This window comes from Ruditapes philippinarum, unplaced genomic scaffold (assembly GCF_026571515.1).
Source record: "Ruditapes philippinarum isolate M1 unplaced genomic scaffold, ASM2657151v2 ctg219_1_1_1_1, whole genome shotgun sequence".
Classification (NCBI taxonomy): Eukaryota; Metazoa; Mollusca; class Bivalvia; order Venerida; family Veneridae; genus Ruditapes; species Ruditapes philippinarum.
The window spans coordinates 626,086-641,563 of NW_026859162.1; the positions used below are offsets into that span (position 1 = coordinate 626,086).

The window sequence follows — 15,478 nt, forward strand, 5'->3', positions numbered from 1 at the left end:
GGCAACCTTTGCAATGTTAAAAACAGTGAATAATATTAACTACCTGTATATAGAACAAAAGAAGAGTCAATTTGTATATTCAGAAACCTTAACAGATGGCTTAAAACCCTTACAAATGTACTCCAAAGAATGTATGGATAAATTAATCAAGGCAAATCAAAAATCTATTTAAAGCCTCAATGACCTTGACTTCATTGACCTTTAACTCACAAATAAAGGTATTTTAAATGCAAAAAAAAATCATTTAATTTTGTGAAGTTGCCATGAGCAATTAATGCTGTGATACAAGAACATACAGAAAGACAAACCAAAAACTTAATTCATTTAAACATTGTAGTTTATAAACCAAAATCTTAATTCATTAAAACATTGTAGTTTAAACCAAAAACTTAATTCATTTAAACATTGTAGTTTAAACCAAAAACTTAATTCATTAAATCATTGTAGTTTAAACCAAAAACTTAATTCATTAAATCATTGTAGTTTAAACCAAAAACTTAATTCATTAAATCATTGTAGTTTAAACCAAAAACTTAATTCATTTAAAGATTATAGGTTAAACCAAAAACTTAATTCATTTAAACATTGTAGTTTAAACCAAAAACTTAATTCATTTAAAGATTGTAGTTTAAACCAAAAACTTAATTCATTTAAACATTGTAGTTTAAACCAAAAACTTAATTCATTAAATCATTGTAGTTATTTCTTTTCATTTTAACAAACACAGTTTCAGAAGTTAATGAAGAGGTTGACTGAATCTAAGTAACTTATTTAAAAGATGAAATTTTGTTTGTATACATAATGATTTAAATAATCAACATATATAATTTTGAAGTCTTTAAAGTGACATATTCAGAAATATCAATAAAGTAAAACATTTACTCTGTAACAGACAAATGTTTGAAATTGCATTGAGGCACTTTAATAGTTTTAAGTGGTGTACACTATTTGATCTTTGAATTTAACCAGCTTTCAGCACATAAATGTACATCACTGGTTCTATAACTTTGTCCAGCCGAGTGCACTTCAAATATTAAAAAAATCTACTGGCTCTTGAGCTATGATGATTCTAATTTTATTTGTAAAGTTCAAATATGAATGTTGGCAGAGACTTTATCAAGAACCTTGCAGTAGTTAAAGTGATTTACCTTTGCCATAAGTATAGAGCCAGGCTGAGACTACAATGTTGACTGACCGACTTCACAAAGTTATCAATATCCTTAACTTTGATTATATGGACAGTTCCAAAAACAGAACCTGGACAAGTCCATTTAGGAAATTTAGTAGGTTCAGGTTAAACTTAGAGCATTTCAGAATCAAAGTGAAGAATGTCATGCTAATTAAGTTGTGTTGCATCGTGCTGATACAAAATACAACATCCATGCACTAAAGACAACATCTGACAGGTATATAAGACAACAGTTTGTTAATTAAATTTTCAATCAATTATGTACATATTTTGCTCAGGAATCACGCCCAATACGTGTTTATTACTCTTGTTATAACACTTTTTATAAAAGTCAGGTGTGAATGGGTCAGCTTACTTTTATCATTTTCTTACCTTAGTCTTTTAAACTAATGTATTATTAATAAACAAAACAACAAGAATAAAACAAGACTGAAATTCCTTTCCTAATCTTTACCTACAAAATAACTCTCTGTTTACATCCCTATATAATTTCTATAACTATAGTTTTATATGCAATCATGGTATTTAATCTTATAATTTGCCTAAGATTAACTCAACCATGCATTACATTATATCTTTATATCTACATCTATTATACATGTACAATGTAAAGTCCCATTATCGAATCAATTGCTGCTTTCATAGACTAAGTTTAAAATACCAAGTAAATAATAGTGCTCCAGTAAATTCTAATGTAAAGAAACTGCAATAAAGTTAACAGATTCAATATTTTATTAAAAAATAATAATAATAATTATAATTAGATAAAGTTTCATGATAATGATTGGAAATAATAAGCTTAACGCACATTCGAGAAGAATAGGAAAAAAAATCTTAAAGTGACTTTTTTGTTCAATAATACTAAAAAGCTAAAATAAGATTTAAACTATCTATTATAAAACAGGGTTAGTTATTACATATATTAAAAATAGAATACAGCAGTTGCCTGACACAGTCACACTCACAGTTTTTTTTTCTTATTATAAAACTGTAAGTGTGACTGTGTCATTCAACTGCAAAAAGTAGCTAAAAATAAATCACCGCTATGGTAAGAAAAATGAAGACGTCACAATAAAGTTTAAAATGACTTAAATATATAAGGTCAATTAGCACGAAGAAAACACAATGGCTGGTGTGGTGAAGCAGTTAGCATACTGGACTGGCAATCCAGAGACACATGGTTCAAGTCCCGGCTGCAGTGTGCCGATTTTTCGTTTGGTTTTTCTGTGTATAATTTACACAATATTTAACATTTCAATTCTATTCCCTTCCTTAACCCTTTAATTATGTGTAAGCTAATTTAGAACACACATATATTTAGCTACACTAAAGGCTAAAGCAGTTAGACATAAAAAGAAAACATTCACTTATAAGCCAACATGACATATAGAAAAAGGCAACATAAAATCATATTTAAACTCAACTACATACTGTGGTACTTTTATATATACTAGCGAGATAAAAAAACAAAAGCAGTGTAATAAAAAAATATATGAATTAAGAAATAGGAAAGACTGTGCAAGAAATATTTCTACTCTACTAAAGGGAAGATTTGAAAACTTCTGAGCTATGATACAAAAAAGGTTTAAAAAAATACATAAATAAAAAAAAGAAGCTGGTAAAGTACCTTGCACGACTGGAAAATGAGCCACTTAGACTGATGTTAGAGGTACGTCTCATGAACGGTGGCGGGTGAGCCTGGGCACTCCGTACTCTACTCACCAAATGACTACTGCAGATAGGCAAAACAAGAAGAAAAAACAGACAATGTGTTAGCTGAATGCAGTACTTTGAGTAATGGCTTTCACATTTTAACCAAAACCTGATGGTTCATGTTTATTGAAATGAATATATATATTCGTATTTGGGATAATTGAAAAGTTCAAGAAATATTGCTGAATAGGCTTTTTGGAAAATTGAATATTCAATTATATACTATTATTTGATGGAATATTCTAAACTGTGAAAAAATAGTTTTCATGAAACAATCTTGAACATGTATTTATCTAAGACAGGCAGACATTTTTTTGTTAGAACTGAGTACCCTCAAATGCTACATGAAAAGAATATTCCCTGTAACAATGACTGAATTTATCTATTTTCTAAACAATATTATCAACAGAATTTTTAATGTAATTTTTTTTTTAACTATTTTTAAAGTGCAAAAAAGAAAATCTTGAACATTTCAGCCCTTTATACTGATTGGTTACACTGAAACAACAATTATAATCTTGAAACTTCAAAACAAATAATACAACTTAAAACCTGCCGACTTAACAAAAAGCATGTTATAAACACAGACAAACAAATGCAATACATTAAGCATTTAGTAATATTGGTAAGTATTTATGTATGATTGATATGATATTGGAATTTAAAAGTTATGCCAGTAACTAAAATACTACCCTCTTTATGAAACAGAAACAAAGATAAAGTTTTATATATAAAGAAAATTACAAACTTAGACTGGAGCACTATATGACGTGCTATCACTAGTTTGATATTAAAATTTCTACTAATGTTTCAAATTTAATAATAATAAGTTTTTGTTTTTTGTTGTTGTTTTTTTTGTTCTGTAGCCATTTCACTTATTCAGCTGTGGGTTGTTCAATTATCTTTAACTTGACTTTCTCAAAGTTTTCTTTCCCCATATTTGCCATATATTTTATTCCATTACAAAGCATTGATAATAATACTGCATTAAAAGACTAAAAATTACAAAATGAAATGCCTTGCAATGATTAAATCATGTTTACTACACCCATGTTTACTGCATTAAAAGAACACTCAGTAATGCCCTTATATGATTAAATCATGTCTACTAAGGCCATGTTTTATAACATTCCTGCAAAGGAGGAACACTAAGAAATGCCCTGCAATGATTAAATCATGTTTACTACGGCCATGTTTTATGCCATTACTGCATTAAAAGAACACTCATAAATGCCCTGCAATGATTAAATCATGTTTACTATGGCCATGTTTTATGCCATTACTGCATTAAAAGAACACTCAGAAATGCCCTTCAATTACTTAATCATGTTTACTACGGCCATGTTTTAAACTATTACTGCATTAAAAGAACACTAATAAATGCCCTGCAATGATTAAATCATGTTTACTATGGCCATGTTTTGCAACATTACTGTGTTTAAAGACCACTCATAAATGCCCTGCAATGATTAAATCATGTTTACTAAGGCAATGTTTTATACCATTACTGCATTAAAAGAATACTCAGAAATAACCCCTCAATGATTTAATCATGTTTCCTATGGCCATGTTTTGCAACATTACTGCGTTTAAAGAACACTCAAAAATGCCCTACAATGATTAAATCATGTTTTCTATGGCACTTATTTTAACATTACTGCATTAAAAGATCAGTAAAAATGCGCTGCAATTATTAAATCATGTTATTCATATTTTTCAAGTTTCTGTTTTAATATTAAATCATGTTATTCATATCTTCCAAGTTTCTGTTTCATATTTCAGGGCTAACAAAGGCAGTGATAGAAGTAAAGTCAAAGAAATCACTCAAATAAAACACACATCATGCCAAAAATAGAAGAAAAAAAAAGAACTAAAATAATCTTTAACTTTTATGTGCACCCAATTACCTTCACACCACATATAACTTTATACCAACAATATAGACAATATAGAAGAGAATAAGTAGAGAGATCTTTTGAAGAGAACACCTTAAATTTTCGAAAAACTTTATTTTAGCCATTCTACTCTATTCCTGAAAAAGTGTTGTTTTTTTTCCATTTTATATTCAAATTCCATTTTTTTTGTACTATTAAAAATTTGCTTATCACTGATATAAATATTTTAAAGTAGAAAATAGCATTAGCCTTGTTTTTTTTAGAAATATTTGTAAAAATATGCATGAACTGTTCTAATTCACTAATTTACTACATCATCTTCTGTTAGACTTTATACATGTACATACAATTTATAAAATAAGATATCTGGCTTGTACGTTATCTTAATTAAATAATGATTTCATTATTTTTCAGAGATTTTATTATTATTCCAGTAATCAAAATCATATTAAAATCATAAAATCTGGCTAGATGCCATTCAGAGAGATTTTCTTAACTTTTCTTGTACAAATCCCCATGATTCTGGAAAAAATAAAGGTTATCGAAAGATAAGTGTTCCATATGAAATATATTGTGTGTAAACTTACATGTCCTCTTTACTCATCGCCTGTCTCTGTGCAGGCTGGGTTTTAGGATCGTAAATCTTATCAAATATTTCCTTAAACTCCGCTTCTGATTTACCCGGGTACAACATACGGAGGACGGACTCAAGCTCTTCTGTTCAGGGATTGAATTCACCAACTTCTAACAACAATGGGCCAGCTCATGGAATGTCCACTTATTCCTGTGATTTGAGATTAAATATACTTCTCATCTTAATATTTCATGTCATTCTCTCATGTATTATGAAAACAGGATAATTATTGTTTGAAGCTTATTTGAAGCTGCATGCCTCCAGATGAGGTAAAATATTACGAGAAAATTCTTGAGAAAAGTAAAAGATTTAAATGTCAAGTAATAATTTACATGGTATGTGTGATTAAGGACTGATTTTGCGGTATTTATCACCATATTTACACTTTTTTCTATTTTAGTTTTAAATACATTTTTAAAATTTTCATGAAAATTAGCATGAATCTAGAGGCTTTGACATATGAAATAAAAAAGTGTTATTTTACTGAGTGACATTGTTATAAGTCTTTACACAATAATAAAGATTACTACTTTTTTGTTTAATGGTAACTTTACAGTCATTTGATAAAAAGATTTCATTGTAATTTGATATAAAATTATATCAATTGTCCATAAATTTATTTACTATCCAAAAATATTTGAGTAAGTTTCCCATATGCTCGCTCTTCACATTTTCTTGAAATTTAGTAAAGTTTTACATAACATGCATGTATGACAACTTATAGAAGATACTACAAATACATATAAACTGTAGTGAGATCTATCAACGGTAATAAATTTAATGACATTTCATTGAAGTCTGATTCCTAAATTAACCAGTAATGATATTGTACAATGAAATATGATTTTAACCCAAATAAGGCTTGTTCCCACTATCCCTGCATTGACACACCACTCCCTCTTGTAAAATTTCAACCTGTTGGACGTACCTGATCTTGTACAGCTTTTCTCTTACATACTTCATACTCATAACGAACTTGCTCCAATGTCTGACTTATTTCCCGTTCAAGCTGGTTTCTAGGTAAAAAATATCTTTGTATTTCAACCACATGTGTTTTTTTATTTACTAACAAAAAAAATGAAAGTTTGCAGAAATTAATACACAAGTACTAATAACCAAACACATGTCTTATCAAGATCAGTTAAAAAAGAAGCAAAATAACAGCCAAAAAATCTAGCTTTTTACAATTTCAATTATTTTGAAATACTTCACCAATGAAGTTTTATATTACATTTTTTTGTCATTGCATTATGAAATAATTTGCTTTGTAAAAAATTAAATAAAATATTGCGGAAACTTAATTCCAGCAACAGAACTTTGCACATATGTGGGTTGTCCCAATATTCTGTGACAAGACTGTTATAAAGCTATATAAAATAGGTACAAATTTGATATTTTAAGATGTTAAAAACCCATACAATTGAAACATCTTCACAAATTTAGATAAAAAGATATCAACAAACAACAAAAATATGCCGTTAATACCATGGCAACTATCTGAATCACAGCGCACATCAAATCTCAAAGATGGTGTTTGATCTATATAAGGCACCCTTTTCAAATACTTTCAATAACTATTCAACGCAAAAATGGTGCAGCTTTACCCATAAATCATCAATTACAGACTTAAATCATGTGGTTGTTAATGTCTGTTGAACGTTTGGATGGCATAAATTAATCTTTGCTATACGCAAACTTCCGGTCTCGTTGCACCTGCTTTTAGCTGTAGGAAATAGGTCCCGGATATCCGTCTTCCTATTAGTGTTTCCCTTATTTTTTTTTTTTTTGTAGTGCAGAACTCTGGTTCCATTCATGCCTTTAGTAAACAAATGCTCAGGATATCTTGAAATAGTCAAGAGACCTGAGTGACCAGTTCACTGCGCCGCAAATTTTTCGAACGTTGCCATTCTAACTTTCCCATTTTCCATGAGATATTTTCATTTAGCCGTAGCTTGTTTCTTTCTTAAGTTATTTAACTAAAATTTTCTGAGATGATGTAATCATAGCAGCAGAGGAAGTCAACGTGACATTGTGCAGACACATCATCAGATATTAGAAATATACGTAATATACATAATTAATTTTAGCCTATTCATAACAAAATGCCAATTTTTTGATGTGCGCCGCCAACTCAAGCCAATGTTGTTCATACTGGAAATTTCTAAGTAACTAGAGTTAATTATTAATATTTAGTAAATGATTTGTTTTTATGTTAAATAATAAACTTTAACAGTTATATGTGAGAATAATTATCTATTGGCATTAAAAACTGTCTATAAAATTTGTCACAAACTTTTGGGACAACCCTCGTATTCTTCACAGGGTGTATTAACATTTGAATATTGTCAAACAAACCTTGTTTTGTTGAACTTTAATGCTTTGTAAATGAGTAGTTTTAAACTAAATCCTAATAATTTATGACAAATAAAAAGTTTACCTCATTTTTTCCATGGCAACCATATGATTATGTATAAGCAACATTTTCTTTATTTTGGCTGCAGTTTTGTTAGGTGCCATAAGATTTTTAAGTTCCTCGTCTTGTTGTTGAACCATTGACTTCTCCCTCTGTTCTAATCTCAATTGTAACTTCTGCTTTAACATCTACAGTGAAATAATAACAGGTGTAATGGTTTAATGAAAATTAAAATTGATCAGTGGAAACATTCTTTGTTCTACTTACTAATCATATAAATCAAATGTATTTTATAAGTAAAGAAGGTACTTAGCTTTTAACTAGAGATGTCATGGATAAAAAAAAATGATGTATTGTTAATATTTTTCTGTTGATCATGTCAAAATACTGATAATTTTGACTTAATTATTAAATGTCTAGAAAATTATAAATAATGAGAATTCACCTAAAATATATATCAATGTACCATTGATATTTGTCATCAGATATCTATATATCGTTGATATGCTTTGCATTAAATCAATAACAGCTCTACTTTAGATTGATATTATAAACACTTTAATCTGCTAAACTTGTATTATATATCTATCTGTCTACCACCAAATTTGGGACTGTTAGAATATCAAAACAATTGAGCAGCCAACATAGTTTGGTGACATAGCAGAGAAGAATACAGGCTAGTTTAGATATATCCTTGTAGATTAGTCATCACTGCCAGAACTTCATAAATGCAATACTTCATTTACAGCATTAAAAACCAACCAATGGAAGCACATAATCAAAACAAAAATTAAATCATTTTGAGATGCAGTTTTCTGGGGGAGAGGACAGCGGATACACTTCCTTTGTTAGATAACTAGCATTAAAATTAAAACACTAAAGTCATACCTTTTCTTGTTGCTGTCTTTGTAAATCCAGTCTCTCATTTAGCTGCTCTTGTTCCTTCAAACAGAAAAACAGAATGAGTACCATATATCAATTAAAGGATTTTATCCTACCATGTAATATTGGTCACAAAGCAACTACTACAGATAATTCAGTATAAACCTATATAAAAATTTCCAGAAAAAGTAAAACTTCCTCATGTCAAAAGTCAAAACAAGCTAGACAAATACTACATGACTGAACATTGTCCTGTTGTATAATGAACCTACATTTGTTTTAATTTAGATCTTTAACATTATCACACATGTGCGATAGATAAAAATGATATAATCAAAAAAGCTAACACGCTTGTCAAGACTGTACAGATGTACAGGCTGGCCTGGCATTATGCACAGGTGACATGGACAAATCATTATTGTAATTGACACCCAGATTGTCACACACAATCAATACTTATTTTAATTATATAAAAACTTATATAAAATCTGTAACATACTTCTTGATGTCTCTTGATGACAGCTTGTGTTTCAGGATCAGACAACACACCTCTAGCATTCAGGTCATCTATCAGGTTTGTCTTCAGGTTATGTATAGCCCTCTGCTGCTCCTCTATTTTAGCCAGCTGTAAACAACAACAACATTAGCCAACGGTAAACAACAACAACAACAACAACACATGGTTATTTTTTAAGTAGGCAAGCATATTAATACAATTTTTTTTATTTCAATTTTATTTTTATGTTACATATTTATCATTATGCAAAGTTTTAAATATTTCTACTCATCAGACAATGTTCTTTACTTTAATGACTACACATACTGCAATTTTCTTTAAAATAGGGGCAAGACTGAAAAAAAAATTTAAGAAACTGTAAAACAAAATCTGACAAAGAATTTCAGTAAACTTTGCACAATGACAGAGGGTGAAGTAATACATGCAAATTTGAAATCAACAGGGGTGTTGCTCGCTGTGATTATGAGTTATCTGCTCCTGAAAGTGATCTAAACAAGTGAAACACTTTCAGGGGCAGATAACTCAAATAACAAAAATGTGACCCTTATTATTTTATTTCATAAATTTGTTTCAATTACAAATCTCTTTAATTATGCAAAATTTCAATAAAGTTCTCTGCTTTAGTTTAAATACTCCTTAGCCTTTGTGAAATATGTTGCATCTTTACGTTTTAGATTAAGCACCAAACAGAAGTACATGTGTTTTAAGTTTCTTTCCAGCCACACATTATTAAATTTTTAATGGCAATCATTTGTTATATAGTCCAGTTGTGTACCTCACATGACAATTAACATTGGTTCAAATCAATCTGTCATATCAGGCAATTAATTGCCTGAGTCAGATAATCATGACATACCTCTTTAGCTTTAGACAGCTGAAGTTCTGCTACCAGGGCACCAAGTCTCTCTTCCTGCTCCTTTAATGCTATTGATCTCTCTTTTAACATCTCAACACGAATCTATAACATTAAAAATCTTGATGATTAAACAAAATTGTGTAGATCAATTCAAAATTTACCCTGCTTAATAAGTATCCTCTAAAAATAAATGCCAGCTACTAGTACTTTAATGTCCTCCAAAACAGTTCTGTAGTAAGAATTAATTGCATCCTTTACTTTGAAAATATTTTCATAAAGCAATGAAAAAAACAGTGATTTGTAATTGTCAAATAATCTTCAAGCATTTCATACAAGCTTTTGAAATCATCTTACATACAACTTTACTAATTAATTCTATTGATCTAATTTTTATTCTAGTACATGTGACTGGTAAACTTAATAATTTAAGGTCCAAATAAAAACCAGTCTAAATTTTTTACTTTACTTACAGACTCTAGTTCAGTATCCCAGTCCATCTTTTTACCCTGTAGTACGGCCATTTTCTGTTCTACGTGTTCTTTCATCAACTCCAGTCTCTTTCTCTGACTACCTTCATCATCGGAATCTTCAGCGTTGTTCTCCATCTGTCGCTTCTGATTCTAAAACAAGAGGGCCATGATGGCCCTGAGGTCGCTCACCTGTATATAGCCCCCCCCCCCCCAACGTTGCAGGGCCAATTTAACCCAAGGGCTTTTATTTGCACAAACTTGGTAGACACCCATAAGATGTTTCATGCTAAACATCTAGGCTCTAGCTCATTGGCCTTTTTAAAAGAAGATTTTTTTCAAGTTTTTACTATACACATATAGTTAAAAACAATGACACCCCTGGGGCCGGGCCAGTTTTGATCCCCGGGGCTTTTATTTGAACAAACTTTGTAGACACTTACAAGAAGATGTTTCATGCTTAATATCTAAACTCTAGCTATTTGGGTTTTTTCAAAGAAGATTTTAAGATTTTGCTATACACATATAAAGAAAATCAATGACCCCCAGGGCGGGGCCAATTTTGACCCCAGGGCTTTTATTTGAACAAACTTTGTAGACACTCACTAAAAGATGTTTCATGCTTAATATCTTAACTCTAGCTATTTGGGTTTTTTCAAAGAAGATTTTTTAAGTTTTTGCTATACACATATAAGGAAAATCAATGACCCCCGGGGCGGTGCCAATTTTGACCACAGGGCTTTTATTTGAACAAACTTGGTAGACACCTATTAGAACATGTTTGATGCTAAATATCTTAGCCATAGCTCTTTGAGTTCTTTAATAGAAGATTTTTTAAGTTTTTACTATATGCATATTGGGAAAATCAATGACCCCCTGGGGCGGGGCCAATTTTGACCCCAGGGCTTTTATTTGAACAAACTTAGTAGACACCTATTAGAACATGTTTGATGCTCAATATCTTAGCCATAGCTCTTTGAGTTCTTTAAAAGAAGATTTTTTAAGTTTTTACTATATGCATATAGGGAAAATCAATGACCCCCCGGGGCGGGGCCAATTTTGACCCCAGGGCTTTTATTTGAACAAACTTGGTAGACACCCATTAGAAAATGTTTCATGCTAAATATCTTAGCTCTAGCTCTTTGGGTTCTTTAAAAGAAGATTTTTTAAGTTTTACTATATGCATATAGGGAAAATCAATGACCCCCCCCCCCCGGGGCGGGGCCAATTTTGACCCCAGGGCTTTTATTTGAACAAACTTGGTAGACACCCATAAGAACATGTTTCATGCTTAATATCTTAGCTATAGCTCTTTGGGTTATTTAAAAGAAGCTTTTTTAAGTTTTTACTATATGCATATAGGGAAAATCAATGACCCCCTGGGGCGGGGCCAATTTTGACCCCAGGGCTTTTATTTGAACAAATTTGGTAGACACTCACTAGAAGATGTTTCATGCCAAATATCTAAGCTCTAGCTCTTATGGTTTTTTAAAAGAAGATATTTAAAGTTTTTTCTTTCGGTTGCCATGGCAACCAGAGTTCTGCATGGAATTAAATTCTTTGAACAAATTTTAAAGGTGACCACCAAAGGATCATTCCTGTGAAGTTTGGATGAAATTGGCTCAGTGGTTTATGAGGAGATGTCATTTAAAGTAAAAGTTTACGGACGGACGACGGACGACGGACGGACGGACGGACGCCGGACGAAAAGCGATCACAAAAGCTCACCCTGTCACTTTGTGACAGGTGAGCTAAAAAGTAACAAATTCTTATTATATTGTATATTTATTATCTTTAATTCTAACACAACCCACATTTTCCCCTAATAAACATGAAGAACCGAAAGTGTGTTATTATGCAATATAATCACTATTTGACATTCAATATTTAGACATGTGACATAATCATTATTCACTTGACGTAACCACTAAAAATGCAGTGTGCTGAAAATAAGTACGGAAACAAATCAGGTGCAATTTAGCTTACTATCAAGTATGTCAGCATTTATTTGTTGATGTTGTGTTAGAATTGAAATAATATATCCAAACGGTGATTTTATCGCTTGATAAAATCACTGTTTGTCGTTTGGATGCGCATCATTATATCACTCGGGCTACACCCTCATGATATAATTCCTCACATCCAAACTCCAAACAGTGATGTTATTGAGCAATAAAATCACTGTTTGGGATATATTATTTCTTAAACAGGGATGGGGCCAATAACTTGATAAAATAAATCATCAAAGGGACTTCACTGTGGTTATGTGATGTAATGGTACTGGAAATAATTTGATTCTCTAAGCAAATAACTTGTATGCAAAATATTAGAACATTCCCTTACTACATTTTTTAAGAATAAATATTTAGTTAAACTGAAGGCAGAGGAGGACTTAAACTAGAAATGTGTCCATAGGACACGGATGCCCCCACACGCCACTGTTCTGTCAATCTTATGACTCTATGTCAAATATTTTTTGGACTACATGTGCCACAAGTTGAAAACTTAAAATCAACAAAGGGCCATAATTCTGTTAAATTTGGTCACAGCAAAAGTTTGTTCATCCCTGGAAGTTTAAGCAAATTCTGCCATCCGGTTTTAGAGGTTGTTCAACCCTGGAAGTTTAAGCAAAATCTGCCATCCAGTTTAAGAGGAGCTGCGTTCACAAAATTTCTACATAGTATATAGTGAAAAAATAAACAAAGGGCCATAATTCTGTTAAATTTGGTCCCAGCAAAAATTCCTTCCTTTACTACCATCTACACATTAAGGTTGTTCATCCCTGGAAGTTTAAGCAAAATCTGCCATCCGGTTTAAGAGGAGTTGCCTTCACAAGATTTCGGGACATACTGACAGACGGAAGGACGGACGGATTGACATACAGACACTCGGACTGACAAGTGCAACGCTTTATGCTTCCACTCTGTGGGGGCATAAAAAACAAAACACACATCACCACGTAATAGGTTGAAATTATTTATTAAAGTTTACTAGTTTCCATCATTACATTAATCTTAATCAGGAATAAATTATTTTAGTTGTGAAAAATGACCCAAAATCAAAAAGAGTTTCAATACTTCTCTAAATTTCAGTAAAATTGAGCTAAGAATAGCAAAAAAATATGACTTTCTGAGTATATTGCTCTTAATTATCTTTGCAATTGAAAATATTTCAAATTAAAAAAAGCTTTTATTTTCCTTTTAATTATTGTGACTATTGTTTAACATATATAAATAAGTTTACCTCTTTTTCTTTATGTTGTTTGAGCTGAAGTTTTTCCATCTGTTGAGCACGTCTCAATGCAATCTTTTCTTCAACCATACGTTTTTGGCGCAGTTTGTTTAATGTCAAACTAAGAATTATCAAAAATAATAAAAATAATTAATTTTAGTGAGCTGTCCATTATTATATATTTTGTATGTATTTGTATAAGGCAAAACTGTTGTTTTGTTATTAGATACATGTATATATTATTTTCTTTTGGGGGGGAGGGGGGTGGTGGGTGCAGGGAGGGAGTAGGTGGAATGGTTGGGTCGTAATGATTCTGTAAATGAGAAAAAATGTCATTTGACAACTTTTGGACTTAACTGGTACAGGAGGACTCCCATGTGTTACTTCAGGCATGTGTGGGTACCTTACAACAAACACTGACCTTCCTCACAAGACAGACTCAAAATTTTATGGATTCATTCTGTAATTTTTATTTAAATATTACAGGCTGTAATAATATTTATTTAATCAGAACAAATTTAAAACAAATATTTCATTAAAGTTTTTACACAGTAAAATAAGTTTTCAAAAATACAATATAGACTGACCTGTTCTCTAACTTGACCATTTGTTTCTCGTGCTCTTTCAGGATTCGTGCCCTCTCATCATCAGACATAGATACCTGACTGTTCACCAGCTTACTGTAATATAAGGTGATACAGTAAACTTACATTATGCAGGGAAAATCTAAACAGAACAGAATAATAAGGTATGTATTCATTTTAGAAGATATTTAAAATCTGCTGAGAGAACATAGGATTCTCTTTAATGAAAGCTAATAACATCATATACAACACATTTTAGATACATTTACTATTTACTATAAAATGCCTTTCATGTGTTTTTAGGTTCATTTATTAATAATTCAAAGAAATATCTTTATAAATTCATGTTTATGAAACCGTTAAGAAGTATTTTTTTATGGTTTTCAGGAATAATTTAGTTCTTTTAAGGCCAAAGTATCATATCATTCTATTTTTTAATATAAACATCAGTTAAAATACACCAAAACAACACATATTTTTAATACAAACATAAAATACAAAATAAATAATTATCTTATGACAAAAGTCTTATGTACAACATAGGTCTACAAATCAATTCTGTACTTAATAGTTTTAGTTTCTCAGAACCTTACGGCACATGTATAAAACAGAACGTACTTGACAACATCATCTTCGTACTGTCGTAACTGTTCTTGCTCCATCTTCTCTGCTTCTTTACGTTGACTCCATTGTTCACGATTCTCTTCTAGACGATCTTGTAATTTACGCATCTGTTTATCACGATTACGCTGTTGCGTGGCACGGAGAGCCTCAGTCTCTTTCTGGTGTTCACGCATCAACCTCTCTAACATTGCCTCGGCGTCACCTTCAAGGAAAACAAAATATTTTAATTATCAAAAATTCATTTGAATAAATTATGTTTTTCAACTGTAATTTAAATGAATTATTCATTTGACAATAAGCAAGGTTTTCAAATGCAATAAATCGTTATTGAAAACAAGAGCGATCAGTAATCACATGTGTCGCCTCATGATGGCCAATTTCATGTTGGGACAAATTTTGTGACAGACGGACAGACAGACGGACAGTGCACTACTAGACTTGGTACTGATCATTCCTGTAAAGTTTGGATAAAA

General features: G+C 31.1%; 1 pseudogene; it reads right to left on the minus strand.

The window, feature by feature from the left end:
* LOC132755483 (trichohyalin-like) overlaps positions 1–15,478 on the minus strand; it is a 45,083-nt pseudogene that overhangs the window by 7,193 nt on the left and 22,412 nt on the right.